The sequence below is a fragment of the Rhagoletis pomonella genome, unplaced genomic scaffold, assembly GCF_013731165.1.
Source record: "Rhagoletis pomonella isolate Grant_MI unplaced genomic scaffold, Rhpom_1.0 Rhpom_scaffold_00001, whole genome shotgun sequence".
NCBI classification, from domain to species: domain Eukaryota; kingdom Metazoa; phylum Arthropoda; class Insecta; order Diptera; family Tephritidae; genus Rhagoletis; species Rhagoletis pomonella.
In genome coordinates, this window is record NW_023458555.1 from 6,052,191 (window position 1) to 6,072,917 (window position 20,727).

At 33.0% G+C, this 20,727-nt stretch overlaps 1 protein-coding gene across 1 annotated transcript in view; it reads left to right on the forward strand.

Moving 5' to 3' along the window:
• LOC118736902 (putative transcription factor capicua) overlaps positions 1-20,727 on the forward strand; it is a gene marked incomplete in the record, with an annotated part of 182,437 nt that overhangs the window by 114,309 nt on the left and 47,401 nt on the right.

Below are 20,727 nucleotides of genomic sequence, written 5' to 3' on the forward strand. Positions count from 1 at the left end.
TACATACATACATATGTACATGAACGTACTTATGTATGTATGAAAATATTAAAAGCTTTCAGTATCGCTAAAGGCTACAAAGCAAAGCAAAGCAAATTGGTAGTCAGCCGATCAGAAAATAAAATAATAAAAAAAAGTGAAAATAAATAAACAAAACTTGTATGAAGCGGCTTATCAGTGGCAGTTGCCGTATCCCCGACCATCAACTCCCCCTTTAGCAGACGTAATCAATGTTGAAGCTTTGAATGTCGGAAGGGACAGTCACAGCAAGCAGGCCAGCTGTGAAGTAAATATTTACATATGTATGTATATATGTACTATCAAAATCGTATAAAATCCGAAAAGTGGTTAATACGTACATACATACATACATACATATACATTTTCAGAAGGTAGAATGGCTTAGTTAAAGCAAGGGTGAAGCACCGACTTTAAAATACGGACGCGAGGCGCCGCATACAATCACGTTGAAGGCCCGTCCACATACAACTTGGCGCTGGCGTCGTCAAAATTGTATATCAATAATTGCATTAAAAACTATATTCTTTCTAAATCACATAATTTTGATTATTGGAACAGCTGACGAACGACGCGCGTGAAAAATTGAGAGTTGGCCATCTTTCTGCGTTGTGTTGTGTGCGTTGGCGTTTCCCAATTTTGGTTATGTGGAGATTTTCATATAAATGCATGTATTCATAGTCAGCTGTCGAAGCGACGCCAATGCCAACGTAACGCCAAAGTTGTATGTAAACGGGCCTTTAGCGAATTGATTGCCGCTACATACATACATACATTCATATGAACAATTTTAAGTGGCGAAGAGGTGTCCCTACGGGAAACGTATCTAACTATAAGCTAACTTTAAGTTGATTAGGCAGGAGCAAAAGGCCACTATTATTTGTATATTTGTATGGCGACGGCCGCGAAATAGTCAATCTCTGCATTTGATGTAACTAACTTGTAACTAACTACTTTTGGACATAAAATATTAATAGAAAAAAAAAACAAAATATTTTGTTACTTTTTTATTTTTTTATTTATTTACTTTATTTTATTACATTTTATATATGTTTACATATTCTGCTGTAGGTGGTCCCATATTCGAACTCCGTCAGACATAACTTCAAAATGATAATATAAAATTTCGATCTTCCTTTTATTTGTCCTCAATTCCAAAAAGTATTTGTGAAGTGCAGGATATTTAAATAGAAACGCGTTTAAAGAAAACAATCTCCCGATTGCGTCTGCATTACTCCTGCATTACTTATCAATTAGTTTCAAGTTAGCTTTATGTAGCTAACTACAAGTTATATATTTTATAGAAATACCGTAAAAAAGCTAACTACAATTGGGTTATTTTTTATCAATTTTTTCACTTATAATTTTTTTCTGCGGGGGTATAAAAGGCTGCGCAAGCAAACAAATTAAACAGTCGCTCAACAAATTTTGATAAGCTGGCTAGTAGGCTGCCAGCCTGTGCCCCTACATACATACATACATATGTACATGGAAACGTGCACAGACACACGTCAGGCTGAGCAATTGAGCGAATGTAAGCCTAGCAATAATTAAATTGATAAGTCATAATTTAATTTTTTTTATTTTATACAAACATACATTTGTGCATATACGTAATATATATATGTATGTATATTGCGATTGCGATTGCCGTTTGCTTAATGATAAGCCGGTATAAGCTGTGCCATACATTTGCTTACTTTAAAAGTAATTCGAAAATACAAATGTCTGTAAGAATGTACGTCTATATCGCATATGTACATATGTATGTATGTACATTTTAACTTGAAGTGTATTTTTCATATTTATATAGTGATATATGTCCTCTCATTTAACAGCACGTTTTCTTTTTATTTTTGTTTGTTTTTTTTTTCGCCAAAAAAAAAACTGGCAATAGAGTAGTAGACGAAAACAGGTAATTTTTGAGCAAAAACGCTCATAACAACATACAGTATCGGTCATATCTATAGCACGCCATTTCAAAGTGATACTGTGTGCCACTTATGTTTATTTATTTATTTTTAAGAATTTTCAATTAAAATATAGTTCTTTCTCTAACAAAACCCATATAAACCCAAGTTTAACAATTTGTAGAATACTACAAAAAAGTGCAACAAATTTTCATATAAATTTCAAACTTTTTTCTCGGAAGTGTTAGAATTTTTTTGAGTACACAGTTTTTTAGCCCCTGCAATTTTAGTCTGATAATGTGCAAATTTCGATCATGAAGAAATTAATGATTTTTATATGAGAATTGAAATCGGTTTTGTTTTTTGCTTATAAATTACTTGTTTAAATATTCAAAATTTTTTTCGAATTGAAATTTTGTTTGTTATTTTTTTATTAAAATAATACTCATGCTTTGACCAAAACCATCTAAATAGAAGTTTCAAACTTTATACAAAATTTAGAAAACTAAAAAAAAATCATCAAAATTTCTCATTTTTAAACTGACTTTTTATAAACTTTTTGGGTATACAGCTTTATATTCCATACAATACAATTTTAGTATAAAATGCAAGTTTCATGCGACAAAAAAATCAGGTTGATTTTAAATATTTTTTTTTTCGTTTTTGTTATTTATGGTCATATAACAATTATATTCAACAATTTTATTGAGCTTGAGACCGTTTTTAATGAAAATTTTTGCGGAAAAAACAACAATTTCTTCGCAACTCTGTCATAGCCGGTCATTTTGCACAGCCATATCAGCAGTATAACAAATTCAGACATCGCAACTCCTTTTCGTCGAAAAGGGCTTTGAAGTCGGCAAAAAGATGGTAGTGGTTAGGTAGATTTACCAGGCCTAAAGCAGGCCACACGCCAACTTGAAATACCTATCAGCAAACAACTTACATAAATACATGGCATATTTTATATGTAAATTAGAAATTTCTATCCATCTATGTAGATACATATGTATGTATGGTAGCTTACCATTTAAACATTCTGCTTGTCACAGACTCGATAATACTTTTTGTTTGTCTCTTAGTTTGTCAATAACTGGGTAATACCGGCAACACAATAGGTACGAAAACTGCCAGCCTAGCCTACCTGTTTATTTCTATAAGTATGTATATGCATTAGGGCTGTGCGATTATTCGATTACTCGAGCAAGTTGGTTAATCAATTATTCGGTTAATCAATTACTCGAGTGATCAAGATTTTGATTACTCAAAACGATGATTAATCGAGTTACTTGAAATATGATTACTCAAAAAAAATAATTTTGCTCGTAATAGAGTTTGCTTTGGAAAATGCTTATTTTCTTTTTTACATTCTGTGTATGAAAAAAAAATTTTGTTTTAATTTTTGAAAACAGAAACGTTGTTTTCAAAGTATCAAGGAACTTTAACTAATTTATACATATGTAAAGAGTTGAAATGTTGATTACTCATTTTATTCGAAATGTTGATTAATCATAAAGCATTTTACTCAAATATTTTTGTTTTTGGTTAATCAAAAATCTTGATTACTCGAGTAACTGAACTTTTGAGTAATCATAATTTCCAATTAATCGAATAATTGAGTTATTTACTTTATGATTAATTAAAATTTTGAGTAATCAATTAATCGCACAGCCCTAATATGCATACATTGAAATTTTTATAATTTTCTATAATTTTGTTATTTTATTTGACACACGCGCATGGCATCACAAATCGCTAATAATACATGCATACATACATACATATGTACCACATACCTGCACAGCAACGTGAAGTTTAAGAATTTAAAAAAAAAAACATATTTACTGCAACAATTTCTATTCATACTTTTGTCGGGTGTAAACCTGAAAAATCCGCCATGTCCATAAATGTGCTGAGCGGGCTGGAACCGTGCGATCTATTAAATAGATATGCATATATACATATATGTGTTCGAACTTTTTTATGGGTCTGTTTAGCCGCTTAGCCGCCGGCACAGCGCTTTTATACAACTCCATATGTGTCTATAATTTTTATTGCTTATTTTACACATTTCTTTCCACTCGGCGGCAAGCTGATTTTTATTGATCTTTTAACGTTTTTACTATTCGTTGAATAAGTAAGCCATTGGCGAACAAACGACGCGTGATTATTACCAACGAAACGTCACAACAAGCAGATAAACAAATTAGTAAAAACACCTACACATATATGCATTCATATCCGTGTGAGTGTATGTACATTAGGGTGGTCCAAATTAAGTAAAGTCGGAATTTTAATGCTAACAGCCCCTAGGATAGGTCACTCAAAGTGCTCAAAGTTTTCCTTGTATTTTATATGGGGGAAAACCAACTTTTCTTAGAAATGGTGTAGAATTCTTGAAAATCAATCTTTTTCGATCGGATCTCTTCAGGAGAGTTCCAATAACAATACCCAATTGTTTATTTAACCATTTTTTAATACTAAATTTTTTTTTCATCCCCTCATTGGATTTTACCATTTCTACGAAGAGTTGTTTTTTGCCCCAAATAAGATACATGGAAAACTTTGAACGCTTTGAGCGACCTCTAAATATTTTTTTCATTTCAAAATAAAAAATATGGGTATATTTTTTCGATATAGAACAATCGTATTTTTGGACCACCCTAATTTGGTTTAAATCCGATCATTGAATCATGGAGAAATTAACGATAATCTTAAATTTTTGCATGAGAATTGAAGTCGGTTTTGTTTTTTTGCTTAAAAATTACTTGTCCTAACTGCGAATCCTGTGAGATTTTCCTTTAACCAACATTCTTTGAATAAAGTCAAATTACGGACCATTACAACCGATTCATATTTAATCAGGAATAATTCGTTATTGATTTTAAATAAATTTTGTATTTAATTTTTTCAGTTCTGCTCTCCCCATTTCCCGTTTTTATTATATTTTTCGGTACCTGTATACGAACTTTAAAGTTATAAAGTAAAAAATATGCATACCCCAGACTTTTTGACGATATTGTTTATTCATATTTCCCATACCATGTTTTTCTGATTTTTTATAAAAATATGGCTCATTCAACGGCAAAAACCACAAGAATCCATTTTTATTTTTTTTTTATTTCATACAGAACTCTGGAAAATGCAAGACATTTTCGAATTTTCTATTCGATTTCATAGTAATATCAGAAATTGTGTGTATACAATTTCGTGGTTGTTGTTGGCTCTAACCAATGATACGATTTGTTGGAGATGCGGTACGAATGAGGAGACTACGTAACAAATTCTCTGTGAGTGTGCAACCCTAGCAGGCTACGAATTAGTCTCCTGGAAGTAGGATTTCAGCCAATTCTGGAGGCAGCTACCTAAGTTGTGTTCCAGTTTGCCAATAGGGCTGCCATGATATTCAACACTTCTCCTGGTTTCCAGAGATAAGCTGTGTGATTTGGTCATCTTTTTTGTGGTAGCGCTATGGAACTTAATGAGCTGAAATGAAAGACCGGAAGTACGTTCTTTGATTTGTCTATCTCAATGTTAGGTTTCGTATTCACATTTTCTTATGTTGTTGATGTCGCTATCGAATCGCCATCGATTAGATATTTACTTATGCAATCGAGCGCTGTTGGAGAGTTTGCAGCCTCGTCGTCTCATCGATATATTTTAGTGTAATCGATGCCAATCTTTAAATTTATAATGTAAACGACTGAGAGATCTAAATTTTAACACATCAAAGCGATAGGTAAAAATGTCATAAAAAAAAATCAAAAACGAGTTATCACTTTTTCACCTGATTTTACAGTGTATGTTCATTAAATAATAAAGAAACAAAAAAAATGTTCCAATGTTATTTTTGCATGGCACATTGATAACTACGCAAAACCAGCAGATAAGCAAACCACATACATACATACATATTTCTTCATTTTTCCATTAATTACGAGTACAAATTTTTGCTGAATGAGTAGAGTTACTTACGAAAATACTATAATTTTTTATTGTCTTGAAGAGGTACATATACATACATACATATATGTGTGTACATACATATGTACGCAGGTATGTACATACCTAAATGTGCTACGAAAAATTGCCTACTTCCCACCAGCAAAAAGTTTCACTGCTGAAAAAAGTAAGCGAGTTAGTAATAGGTCGCGGGGCAGGGAACAAGGTCATTTCGTTGTAAGAGAAAAAAAATTTTTTTGTTTTTGTCCTTTTCAAGAAATTTTAATACTAAATTCATATGAACCAGTGTAGCGCTCAACTGATGGAATCATATCGAGTTGCTGATTTCTAAACTTCCTAGGAAGATGCTCAACTGATCATTTCATTTTCCTGCATACGCGAGTCAGATATGCAAACAACTGATAAACTGATATTCCCAGGTTTGCAATTTTGTAAGATATGAATTTCTTCATTGGACATTTTCGCCGTGTTAAAATTCATCAAAGAATTCAGTAGTTAGGCCCTCACTTTTGCTACTCAGACAGATTCATTTCCCAGCTATTACCTTTTGCTACTGGGTTGCTTATGAACCCCTACATACATATGTACATACGTAAATATACATGCTTGTATATAATATTGTTTAAATAAAGTTCTTGCCTTTTTATTTCCCCTTTTTGACTTCGTATACTTGCTATGTATTTATTTATTTATTGACTATGCCTTGCGTTTCTTGAATGTTTATATGTCTTTATGTGCGACTTAAATAAGTACATAGACACAGAGGTACTTTTACCTCCTCGGTACTGCTGATATGGCAATTCACCACTATTTTTGTCTTTTCATAATTAATTTTTCTTGACATGTTTCCACCATTTTAGATTATTTTATTTTTATTTATATTTTTTTTTGTGTCTTCGACTTCTTCTGACTGTCTGTTGCGCTATCCGAGTCAGCTTTTAACCGGCTCTTATTTATTTTTGTACGTTTTAAGTGAGATTGATTATTTTGCGAAACGCTTTTCATAGCAGTCAAAAATTTAAATTTGTTATTGCTGTGTTCTCATAAAGAGTGATTATTTAAACATTATTGAGGTGATACAGTTTCGGGCGAAATAGTTATTTTCTCAAAACGATGAGCTCACGATAGCTTAACAAAAAGAGAACTGAAAAGTTTTTAGGCAATTTGGATCCTCAATGCGATGGGTACAAAATGGTTTTGGAAGAGCTGTTGTAATTTTCTTAATCGCCAAAGAAATTGACATTAATATGGTTCGAATATTTTCATACTATTCTGGGAACTCAGGGACTTTGAAGAGTTGCTGTGATTTGCTTGTAGAACTTGAGTCAGTTTCACGTAAGCAATTTAAGTGAAATATAATTTTTTTGTTTGAATTTAATATGAAAACTGGCAGGCGGGAAAAAATCATTTTTCACCAAAATTGCTGGTGAATTTGGTAGTAAAACGCCTACTAGAAAGTGTGTGGGGTGGTATCAGTACGAGATTGTGTCACAACTCAAAAAAGCAAAACTTGAGAAAAATGAAAAATGAGATTCTGATATAAAAATCCACGTAAGACTTAACTGTCATATAGTCGACCCAAAATCGATACTACCCTAGTCGAAGATATTGAATTTTGCTCCGGAATGGAGACGGTTAAGGCGTGTCGCACGGGGCTCAAAGTTCAGATTAGCCTATGAAGACGTCTTAACCGTCTCCAATCGGGACCAAAATGTATATCTGATATCTGTGACCGTGGTATTACCGATTGGGGGGTGAGACTGGAAAAAATGGTTCGTTTGGTTTTTAAGGGCCACCCTAATGTACATACATACATATGTATGTATGTATCTATGTGCATATCTAAATGGTTTGCTATCCATTCTTCTTCGCCAAGGTTGTTTTAACGCATAAAATATTTTGTTGCAGTTCAGCTAAAATAAGGATGAGACATATATATGTATGTATGTATGTCCAAAGAAGATTCTACATCTTATATTTTGCCTGCCGATATTAGAAAATAATTTGTTTTTAAATTAGATGTTGCGCACTCCAGGGCTCGAACCCACATCCTGCGGACTGGTAGGACACACCTCTTAACCATTCAGCTACAGCTACGGCCGTCACATATACCTTCATTACCACTCCATTATTTCTTCATGTTTTCACTACACACATATGTATGTATGTACATATGATACGCTAGGTTCATTCACAAAATATATATATTTTTGACTAATGAAGCTATACGTATACACAGCTTGTGGTCATACTGATTCACAAGTTGCTTAGCAGCGCTCCTGTTGCTTATTGCAGAATTTTCGCACTGTGACCATCATTTTCTTTGCAGCCATGACGATTTTTTCACTGGCACTGGCAGGGTGAACATTTGCCTGCGTGTGACATTAAGTCAAATCAAGAACAATCTCAGCCAATATCAATGAATGGACGAATATATGTACATTAGACTGCATCACCAAAAAAAGTTGCGGTTTTTCCGCCGGGATTACAAAATTTATTGTATTTTAAGACGTCCATTCATTAAAAACTCCATTTTTGGAGGTATTTTCAAGTCAGTCCAGCTCACTTAAATATTAATATTTTTCCGAAATATTTTGGTGGGCGTCTTAAAATATAATAGATTTTATAATTCCAATGGAAAAGTAGTACCGATTTTTTTTTTTGTATGGGGAGTGATGCAGTCTAATGTACATAAATACATTTTGTAGTATGAGTATTAGAGTGGTCCATAAAAACTCGAAATTTTAATGCTCTCACCCCCTAGAAATGTTCTATACCGACAAAATATACCGTTTGAAAACAAAAAAATATTTAGAGGTCGCTCAAAGCGCTCCAAATTTTCCATGTCCCAATTTTTCATAGAAATGGCTTAATATTCTTGAAAATCCATATTTATCGAAATATACAATTGGGTATTATTTTCGGAAGTACTCTGAAGAGAAACAGGAAAATCTGTTTTCCCCATATAAAATACATTAGGGCTGTTCAGGATATTGTGCAAATGGTCTTGGATTTGCATTTGTATTTGCAATAGCAAATTTTATGCTTGCTACCATGGCAACCGTTTGCATTTTATTGTTGTGAACTTATAAATACAAGATTTTGCACGACGCTATTGAAAACTTTGAGCTCTTTGAGCGACCCCTAAATACTTTTTGACTTCAAAATGAAAAAAACAGTGTTATATTTTTCTCGCTATAAAACTATCCCAGGAGATGAGAGCACTAAAATTCGGACTTTCCTTTTTTCACCTGCATTTTTGGACCATCCTAACGTGTATACATACATATACATACATATGTAGGTGCATACATAGTATATAGATATTTTTTTATGTACATGTAAATAGCGGCATTTTCCATTACCTTTTCTATAGCTGAAAATTTGTTTACTTCTGTTTCGTTTTTACGCTTCCCTAGTCTTGTTTTATTTTTTGATTTTTTTTTTCTACTTGCGTCGGCACAATTTAAGCGGCTACACCTACACACATTTCTTCATCGGTGCACGAGTTTTTACTAATAGGCAACAGCAACATGAAGTTGTCTTAGCAATTTACGATTTTTTTTTGCTCATTTCCCTCTTTTTCGATCCTAATCATTAGTAAGGCAATATGTGCCCTTAGTTGGAAAAGCTTAAAGCATGTGCAGTGCTTTTGGCGAAAAAATTTACGATCTAAAAATAGATTTTGTATTAGGGAGATTCTTTCTATTGGGCGCTGTAGACGCTTACTTCACTGACAACAATAGGAAATGCCAAGTGAAGCGAAGTTCTTTTCCACTGGGCCTATTCATCGCACACATGCTGAGGTTGCTACGCATTTTCTTCCATATAAAGCATGTTCGACAGTTTATTTTTTATGAAAAAAAATTTAGAACACCGTCCAAAAAAAAAAAAAAAATCTACGGTAAGTAGGCTACAAAGCTGCATACTATTTTTTCTAAAGATGGTGATAAACAAGTTAGAAATTTTGCACAATTTTCGTAACTTTTGCGCAAAGTCTTTGTTAAATGTTTGTTAAGTAATCAGCTATACATTCACAAAAAAATAATAAACATTAAATAAACTGAAGAAAAATATCCAAAAAAAGCTAAAATGTGTCGTCTCAATTTGTATTTGGGTCACTGTACTTATGTGTGTATGTACATATATACACATATAAAAAAAATATATATCATCCACACATCGTTTGTGTTTCAAGAACCAAACCTTTATTTAATAACTATACCACTTCTCGGCTGTGACCCGGCCCGCCAATAGATCTGCCATCTATTCCATATTTCCTTCTTTAGCATATGAATGCCTAGCTTTCGCTTGCAGACACACTTCTTACCCTGTCCCAGTCAGTAGTCGAAATCGCATATTTTCGACTGTTCCCCACTTCTTCACATCTGCCATTTAAAATTTTGGCTCAATTTGGCTTTATTTTTGCTATCTGCATTTTTGTGCACAATTTGTCTTCATTTTTTTTTTTGCTTTGGCGCAAAGTATTTTTGGCTAAAATCAAATTTGTTTTAAAAATAACAAATTCATTAGACAGCCGCAGACTCGTGAACACCCGCCAGCCAGCCAGCCAGCCAGCCAGCAAGCCAACCTCTGCTCCGCTGCAGCATTGTCACTATTCGCGAAATTTATTTTACTTGCGTCGCATGCAAATACTTTGCATAAAAAGCCAAAACCCCGGCATTATTCAATGGACACTTAAGTTGGTCGTTAATTTTTATGCAGATCTTAAATCAACCTTAATTAATTTGCTTCCCGTTTTCCTAATCAGCTGCATTGTGCTTGTGTACCCAGTGAGGGGATCGAGCGAAAGAGAAAGCGGGGGCGACTAAATAGACGCGAAAGTAAATGTTTTCAAAGAAATTTCACTTGACGCCGAATATCTTATTTGTTTATTATTATCGTTTATACTGGTAAAATAGACTTCACAGTTTTTTAAGTAGGCAATTTTAAACGTGTTTTTTTTTTTTAACTTTCTCGCCAGCCTTATCTTTTTTTCTTGATACTTAAATTGCGATTTCTTCACGAGAATGAAGGCGGCGCCCATCTCGGTACCGCTATTCCGTTCTCAGTGAATTTGACAGAAGCGCTGTTTGTATGACGTCACACTTGTGTAACTTTTCTTCTTCTTCCATTCTTGCTCGCGTTTTGGCATTGCTCTCTCGCAAATGCACCACTTTGACGTCACACAAAAATTATTCTCAAAAATCCTCGCTGATGAGCGCAATCTTGTATTATATAATTCTTGGCTTTTCTTATTTGTACTATCAATATAAGTATAAATAAATAAATAAAATACTTAATATCTGCAAATCGATATATTTAGATTTGAGGCCATGCAAAACTTTCCGACAAAAAACCATGTACAAACTTTCGTTATTAGTTATTATTTTTTTCTATTGCGCATGTATGTATGTATGTATGTATACCAGGGTTGTTTCGAATATCCGCATTCGGATTCGCAACCGCCGAGCTTCCGCATTAATTTTAATATTTGCGGTCATGCAAGTTCCCACTTCTACTTGACCTTTGACGTACCTTGAAATTTCAAAAACAGTTACATATTTTGTTTACTTGTCGGCCAAAATCTTTTTCATATGGATATACATTGGATCATTGGCTAAAAACTTTCTTTGCTATTTAAAGTCAAAGAGTAAGCTCCATCAATAAGGATTTCCAGCGGGAATGTTCAACGTCTGGCTATAAAGAGAAATCGATTATCTTTAAAATCGCTCAAATAATTAAAAAGCTAAATGTAGGTATGACCTTCAATTAAGTAAAAATTTCGTAACTATCTGAGACCCTCATCATCCGTGATTCCAGTAATTCAAATGCTATAAAAAAAAAACCTATTTAGCTCGCTATAAGCACACATTTTTCAAACCGGTCGCAGAAGAAAGCATTAAAAATGAATTACAAAAACTAAAAGCGACAAACACTGATGACATTACAGGTTCCCCAAACTGAAACAGCTAAAGGAATGATAATGAAGAATTCTTTTTAAAAAGCTTTAGAAAACCCGCGCACATCTTGTTTGGCTTGTAAGCGGTATTTAGACAACGATCTCGCCATTATGCTAGATTATAATTTCCAAATTTTTAATTCAAGTACTAAAAATTATTAAAAATTACTAACTTTTATGTTTTTTATTTACCTAAATAACTTAATTTACTTACCCAATTGTTTCTTAAAAATACTTTAAATCCGCATTCGCATCCACGGATGTCTGAAATTCCACATCCCTAGTATGTACATTAGACTGCATCACGAAAAAAAAGGTGCAGTTTTTCCGCTAGGATTGTAAAATCTATTATATTTGAAGAATTCCACCAAAATATTACGGAAAAGTATTAAAATCTACATAGTAATATTTAAATAATTGCTGTTTTTTTTTTGTTTTGGTTTAAGAAAAACTTGAATAACTCAGCCAAAACTACCCCGAAATAAAAAGGGTGGGAAAATTCCTTTCCAATTATACACCACAAGTCTAAATGCGTGAAGTTTTAGCTGTGTTATGACGAGTTTTTCTTAAAGCAATCTTTGAAAAAAGTTCAAAAACAGCATCCAGAATCTCATTTTTATGATATCGTTAAAATTTTTTTTAATATTTTGATGCAATGTTTTTAAGTTTAAACTGTTGTGTCATCTGAGGTGATTTTTATGAAAAAAAATCTACAAGATTATTTTTATTCTTATAGCGATTTCGTTTCTACAGAAAATGTTGCGATGGTCGATGAGGAGGCCCTATTCTTAGTATTTCAGTATTTGTGCGTAGAGGGTTTGCCTTTTTCGGTAGAAACGAAATCGGCATTAAAAAACTCCATTTTTGGAGGTACTTTCAGACTGGCCCAGCTCAGGAAAATCTTTAAATTTTTCCGAAATATTTTGGCTAAAGTCTGAGACTATAAGGGATTTTATAAATCCAATGGAAAAAGAGTACTGATCATTTTTTTCTATGGGCAGTGATACAATCTAATGTACATACATACTTCTAAGGAAATTTTGACAGACAATGAATTTGTTAAAAATACGGATCCATGATAACATATATTAATTGCATAATTAGATAGTTTAAATTGCGAGATATTTTACAATCTTTCGAAGCAAATTAGAGCTTGTTTAGAAATACAGCAACCGGCTTACTGTTCTGTTCAATACATTCGTAAAGAGTGTGCGTTGAAAATCTCAAATTTAAAATTTGTTTATAATTCAATGTGATACAGTTTAGGACTTAAAATTAGGATCAGTTTTTTATCTATGTTTTATTGTATTCTTTTTCGAAGTAAAAATACTTATTGTTATTTCCCTTTGTTTATAGGCAGTACAGCTTTAAACTTTTCTTAACTATGAAAAAAAAAAAATTAGAATTTTTTTTATTAATTTGGGTAAAAAAAAAAATCAGCCGCATATGAGTTTCTCACCTGCCATCTTAGAGTTGCCACATATGTATGTATGTATAAACCAACTGCACAAAAATAAACTTCACCAGCTATTTGAAGTGTTGCCTTTCCAAAAATTTGCATACTTATCTATAAACAAAAATTTTTACATATTTATAAACACCTACTTGATTAGTTAATTTTATTGCACCTCTATCAGGCAACTCACATTTTCATACGAAATGTCGTCGACCTACTTACGCTGCAAATCTGTCGAACTAATTATTCACCTACAAACCTACACACATCAGATCTCCAATAAACTGTCCATGCGGGATTTTTTTTCCAGAAGTATTCAATAGTGGACCAGCAAATACCTTTCTAAAGGTGTGTGTTGTTGTTTGTTTGTTTATTTGTAGTAGCCCAGAGTCGGTCATTAAGTAGCACATAATGTTGGCGCCAGCGCCATCGATCAGACGACACCCAGTGAGGCAGCCAGCCATTTCACTGATTTATATGACACAAAGTGAAACATAAATACATATATGTACATATTTAAACATACACAGAAATGTACATAAATAGATACATACATACACTCATATCATATCATAAAATTAGCATATTCACTCGAAATACGCTAACCATAAATCAAACGCTTTAATTTTTAAACAAATCTCTGTTAAGTCTCTGCAGCATTCGTGGTGTTTCCACCGACTTTTTGCTCGCATATCGCAAGCTAATTAAACTTTGGCGACTACATAAATTACCTTAGACAAATTACAGATGGTTGGGTTTTTTGCCTCTTCAGCTGCGCAGCTATGTATTTAGGATTACTCTCTGTGAGATGTTTGCGGTTGAAAGAGCTGAAGACTAGAAACAAAATAATATCAAATACGATATTTACCTTTATTTACACGTACACTCAGAAAAAAGTCAGCCAAATATATTTCTACTAACACATGATTTGGTAACTATAACCAAATAATGTGACTATAACTAAATCATGTGTTGAGAAAAACATATTTAGTTGACGTAACTAAACTCTTTTCTCAGTGTATGTATGTTTGTTAGGGCGGGTCAATTTTTTTCTTAAAGAATATAACCGACTTTGTTTCGGCAAATGAAGTATTCTACTGGCAATTCTGAACAAAAAAAGTCCATGGAAGCTCTAAAATAGATTTCGAGCCTCCTTATTTTAAATTTTATTTATTGATGTATTTGATTGTTTGATTATTATTTTTGTTTTTCTTTTTGTTTAATTTATGTATGCCGATTTTACTTACGAGCAATTTGACGAATTTTCTAAAGAAAATAATTTAAAGCTGTTTTTGATAGATTTTTTTTTGTGGTGATTGCGAATCCGTAGGTAAAAAGTTTCCATCAGCTCGAGATTTTGGGAAAAACGAAGCCATTTTTTAGAATCTCTAGCGAGAAACTATAGGTTATATAACCTTCAACTTAGGCTTAGATAAACTTTCGACTCGACAAAAAAAAACCGCGGTAGAAAAAAATTCTGTCACACATTGGCTACCAGTATCCAAAGCAACAACGTGGTCGAGAGTGAACAAAATGCTAATATAAAATTAAATTTACAAAAAAAAAATAATTAAAAAACAAGAAACATGTTTATAAAAATTTATTGAAATTTAAAAACATGTATTTTTTTAAACGATAAAATCTAAAAATTAAAATGAAAAAAATAAATAGATCAGAAAAAAGAAAAAAAATCCCGCTGCCCGATGACTTGAACCTCGGATCTCTCGAATTGCATACCAGTGCACTGCAGTGCTTCTGTCGGCCCTTCCGACTGTTGGAGCAGCGCGATTTGTTGTAAACTAATCTTACCTACTGTACTTCAATTGCTTTACAAAACTATCTTTGTGAGAATTGCCTTGTTAAACTGCCTGTTCATATTGGTGCCGTTTCTGCAATGCCAGATTTTATAATTTTATTTGTAAGATCGGTATAGTTTGAACTTTCAGAGAACCATTCAAGTTGCAGATACTTGATTTAAAAAGCTCCATCGAATATCAAGTCGTAAAAGTTCCTATAAAACCTTTAGCTTTCAAACAAACAAAAAAAAAAAACAATTTTTTTTTCATTTATGTACTAGAAATCAGTGGTTTGTCATCTGCTTTCAAGTTATTATTAGATTAAATATAACGTAAACAAAAAGACTTCTGGTCCACCACAAAACGTACAGGTCTACTCTACTTTTAATCTAGACGCTGATTAATCGAAATCGTAAATGTCTAAAAGAACATGCGCCACCAAATAAATAGTAAAGCCCAAAGTAAAAAAAAAATAAAAATAAAAATATAGAACTATGAATAGCGCAAAGCGAGAAATCTATGCATCTGTTGCTCATTCACGCTTTTCTGCTCCAATTTATTAAATTTTGTTTTTTTTTAGAACTCATGCACCTGGAAATTTTAAATATCTTTTTCATTTACTTTTAATATGATGTATAAATGTATGTAAATATCTTTTTCATATGTACCTACTATATAGTATATCCGTAATTTCTCATTTCCATTTGCATTTAATTGCCTAAATATTATAAAAATTTATTTTACCTACAAATTCAGATAAGAAGAATGTTAGTACACAAGTGTATGTATATATATATATATATATGTATATATGTATTTACATATGTTAGTATGTATACTTATTTACGTTTATTGCACTTGATCGTGCCAAAATTAGTGCCTTTGCGTAAATTACTGACGGTGTTTTGTTTTGTCTGCCGCTGCCATTGACGTAGTAAATACATACATACATACATACATATGAATGCATATGTACATACAAAATATTTATCTAGCTAGATAGTGGGAACAGGTGATTATATTTTTGGTTGCTATTTTTTTTAGGGAACGTTGTGAAAGTGGGTAAATATATGTGCAGTCATATCTATAATAAATTTTGCGTATTTTCACGTAAACATATTGTAGAATGTGAATGAATATGAAGATGAAGAAGAATATATTGTGTATGGGTATATTTGCTAACTAAAATTACCCTGCTGTGTTAAGAAAATTTGAGAAACGTATAAAACTATTTCCATACATACATACATTTTTCTAATATTGTTAAACAGTTTTCGCTAAAGTAAAATTGCACACTTAAAAATTAATTTTTGAAACTTAGCATTCTTAACCGAGGAAATATTCGCACATTTCACCGTTTGTATTTTATTTGTGGATGAGACACTGAAATGAGTGGTTTTCAATGGGGTCTTTTTTGCAGGGACCGAACATAACAGTTATTGATGAAAACTGTCATTGAAAAATTCACTATTAAGGATATGTTCTACAAATAAGTGATACCTACCAATCGATTTCTTTTTTCACCATCAAACTTGAAAATAAGTTTTTATTTGTAATTTTTATGCAAAATAAAAAAAAGTAGCAATTATTTTTGATTTTTATTTTATAAATCCAAAATAACAATTATTTTTGGTTTTTATCTAACTAGCCAGCAAATAACTGTTATGTTTGATTTTTATATTATATGTCTTAGAAAACAGATATAAAATCAGTCAGTGACTTTTACTTTTTGAGTCATACGTATAAAATACATTCTAGTTTTTCGCAGTTAAGAAGGTGTTAGAGAACAAAATTTTACAACAACTTATACAAATGACTTTTATAAGTATGATTTAAAAAATAAAAATCGGTGAATGATTTATATTGATGACTTTTAAATGTAAAAGTCATTGACTAATTTTCATGTACGACTTTTATAAATAAAAGTCTTCAATAAGTGTTATCTAGGCCATTTAATTTAAAAATCAAAAATAATTGTTATTTTGGATTTATAAATAAAAAAAACAGAAATAATTGTTATTTAAGCAGTAATGGAATAAAAGTAATAAAATAACTGTTAAAGAGCGATTTTTTTTAATAAAAGTTGTAACTGTTGCGGTCCCTGGTTATTTGTTCTAGTACTTAGTACTAATATATAGTTTTGTAAAATAATTTTATCCTGTTAACTCCCATTTTTAATTAATGGGCCGTATGAATAAAAACTAAGCAATTAGTTTTTCTTCAAATTTGATACCTCTTACTTCAATTTTGTTCGAAAGAATCGAGTAAAAGTTTAGAAATTTTAAGAAAAAGCAATTGTTTATTTTTATTCATAGCGCCCGATTTCTTCAAAAAGACTCATAATGGAGTAGGAGTTAAATGGTAAAGATCAAAGTAGATACAATTGTGCTTTTTTTCAGGTATTTTCAAATTTGGAAGTAGTCGAACATTTGGCCTTTGGCGGCATAGCCCAATCAGTTGGACAAGAATGTTTCTCTCTTTTGCAAATTTCCTGTTGACTTCAGCGGCTTGGTCAGCGCAATCGAATGCACCTAAAAACATACGTATATATTTACATATTTTCTTTGACAGGAAATGATTAGAAGTTCGTAAAGCTTAATTTTAGTTCGTCGCGAAAGCCTCAACTTTTCTGCGGCTTACAGAGCTCTAACCTTAACACCTTACGACCTATTGGCAGAAATAAGAATATCATACGTTCCCAATAAGGGGAGGGGTTTTATTTGTTGACGGACTGAGAGAGGGCATTGTGGTTAAGGCCTACATTGTCAATTTCCTCATAAAATTCCAGAATCATCGAGAATGTGTTGGCACAAATAGTTCTGAAGCGTCCTCAAGGGGAATACAATGTGTGGAGGCAAGCTGGTGAAATTAACAATCAAATTAAGACAGGGATTGAGATTCGGAAATAAGTCGCATGGTCCAAAATATTGTTTCGCCTCAAGAGGATCGAAAAGCTTCTTCTCAATTTACAAAAAAAAACCCTATGCCATTCTGTAACTGTGTCACTTTAATGGGTGGGTTTAGTGGGTGATACATATTTCGACGTTATTTTCGTGCTGTCAAAAGGTCGTGACGAGCTGGTTACAAATAAAAAAGTGTTTTAATTTTTAGGGTATGTACCTTCGTCTATTTCAAAAAAAAAAGGTTTCCTCAAATTATGTACATTTTGTAAACATAAATTTCCATCCCCGATTTAAACTCACTCTCACCCTCAAATTTGGGTGACCCCAGGTGAAATTTTGAGCTTAAATTTTTTATCACCTTTTAACCCTCCAACTGCCATTTTTAATGAACTTATGTGGAGCCTTTTCAAAGTAAGCGTCGAAACCAAACCAAACCTTTACAATTTTTTAGCAATGCAAGCAACTGACAACCCGTTTCATTAATATTTTTTTTTTTTTATTTCTTTTAAGTCATGCATGCATTACAAATAAACGAAATCTATAAGGAAGTCGCTAGTTCAAAGGGTATTCGCCTTGCTTTTATCTGCAGAAGTTACACATCGACATATTGAATGCAGGGCAAACGCTGATTGAGAGCTCTATGCATCTACGATGTCTTGGTAATTAGAGGCAAGCCAGCCTGCGAAGTTCCTCCTAGCAGTCGCTAAATGTGTTCCGCATACGGCTACATTCTTATAAATATATTTATTATGGTGGTCCAAAAATTTACAGGAAAATAAACTTTTTGGTATATTCACGTCCGTTTAAGTAAACACCGATTTATTCGGGTGAAACAAATTTACGTATGTACAAAGACAAAGACATGGATATAAACATCGTACGTACTTACTGACGTATGTATGTACATATATGTATACATATGTAGGTGTATTTATTTGTAAATATGTAAATTCAACAGTTCGGGGGGAAAATCTTACTTTTGCAAAAGGTATTCATACTTCTGTTCCCTCATTGCGCTCATCTCGTGTATTTTCCTTTTCCACTTATTCTGCCTGCTTGGCTTTTGTGTTTTAAGCACACAGCCGCCCCGCCCACTATTTGCTTCCTTTATTCGCTTGCATTTTTAGGGTCCGTTTTTGCACTTGTTGTTTCAAACGCCTTCCGACTTTCGCCCTTTGCGTTTTTTTTTTCATTGTGTGGACGCTGTAGCATATTTTGTTTTGCTCCTCTTTCGCATTTTTTTTTTTTTACAAGTACTCACTATTCTTCATAGGGTTCTTCTAGGTCGTCGATCTCCTCACACATGATTTTCTTTGAGAACTTGTATTATATTGTGGTGATAGGTATAAATGGCGTAGGATTTACCTATGCATAAATTGGGGTGTTTTATAATGATGTACATATGTATGTATTGTATCGTATGTACTTATGTATATGCATGTGTGATGTTAAAGTATATACTCCTGAATAGTCCTTTTACTTAGAAGGGATTAGTTGCAGTTTTAAGAATTTAGGTTATTGCGCATTTATAAATACTAGTGTTCGCCCAGCGGTTGAAATTCAACCGATAAAATTAAGGATAGTTTATGTAAGTTGAATGAGCTAAAATAACATTAGTTGGAATGGGTTAAGTGGAGGGGAGTTTAGCTTAGTACTTGGCATAACATAACACAACCATAACATAAGAATAAATAACATAACATATGAAGCATAACACACCACAATATAACATCGCACACTCTTCAGTTGTATTTCCTTTTTATCCCTTTTTTCACCTCTATCTAAATCTTATTTATTTTGGTTCATTTTATGCCAAATGATGTTGCCTTTGATGCCACATCAAGTGATATCATGTCATGTGGTGAAATTGGGTGTGGTGAGCTGTGGTGTGGTGGAATTGGGTGTAGGAGTTACGGTGTGGTGAATTAAGGTGTGGTGGATTCAGGTGTGGTGAGTTAAGTTATGGTGAGTTGAGGTGTGGTGAATTTTGGTGTGGTGAGTTGAGGTGAGTTAAGGTGTGGTGAGAAAGTTGAGGTGTGGTGAATTAAGGGTGGTGGATTTAGGTGCGGGGGTTAAGGTGTGGCGAGTTGAGGTGTAGTGAATTTAGGTGTGGGGAGTTAAAGTGTGGTGAATTAATGTGTGGTGAGCTCAGGTGGAGTAAGTTTTTAGGTTAAGATGAGTTAAAGTTAAGGGGTTATGATCTTTATCCTTATCTTCATCTTCATCTTCATCTTCATCTTCATATCCACCTTCGTTTGTATTTAGGTTTCTTTACTTTTATTCTAATCTTTGCCTTTATCCCTTTCTTCTTCTACATATTCAACTTTACCTTCTTCCTTGCATGAATCTTAATCTTCGTAAATCTGATTTCTAAACTGCTGCTTAGCAGATTTCTTTAATTCAGTATCAATATTAAAGCAATGTCATTGATGCCACATAAAGTGATATCATGTCATGTGGGGAAATTGGGTGTGGTGGTTTGCGATGTGGTGGAATTGGGTATGGGGGTTACGCTGTGAATTCAGGTGTGGTGGGCTTAAGAGGTGCGGTGAGTTTAGGTGTGGTGAATTTATCTGTGGTGAGTTGAGGTGTGGTGAGTTAAGGTGTGGTGAGAAAGTTGAGGTGTGGTGAATTACGGTGTGGTGGATTTAGGTGTGGGGGTTAACGTGTGGTTCATCTTCATCTTCATCTTCATCTTCATCTTCATCTTCATCTTCAT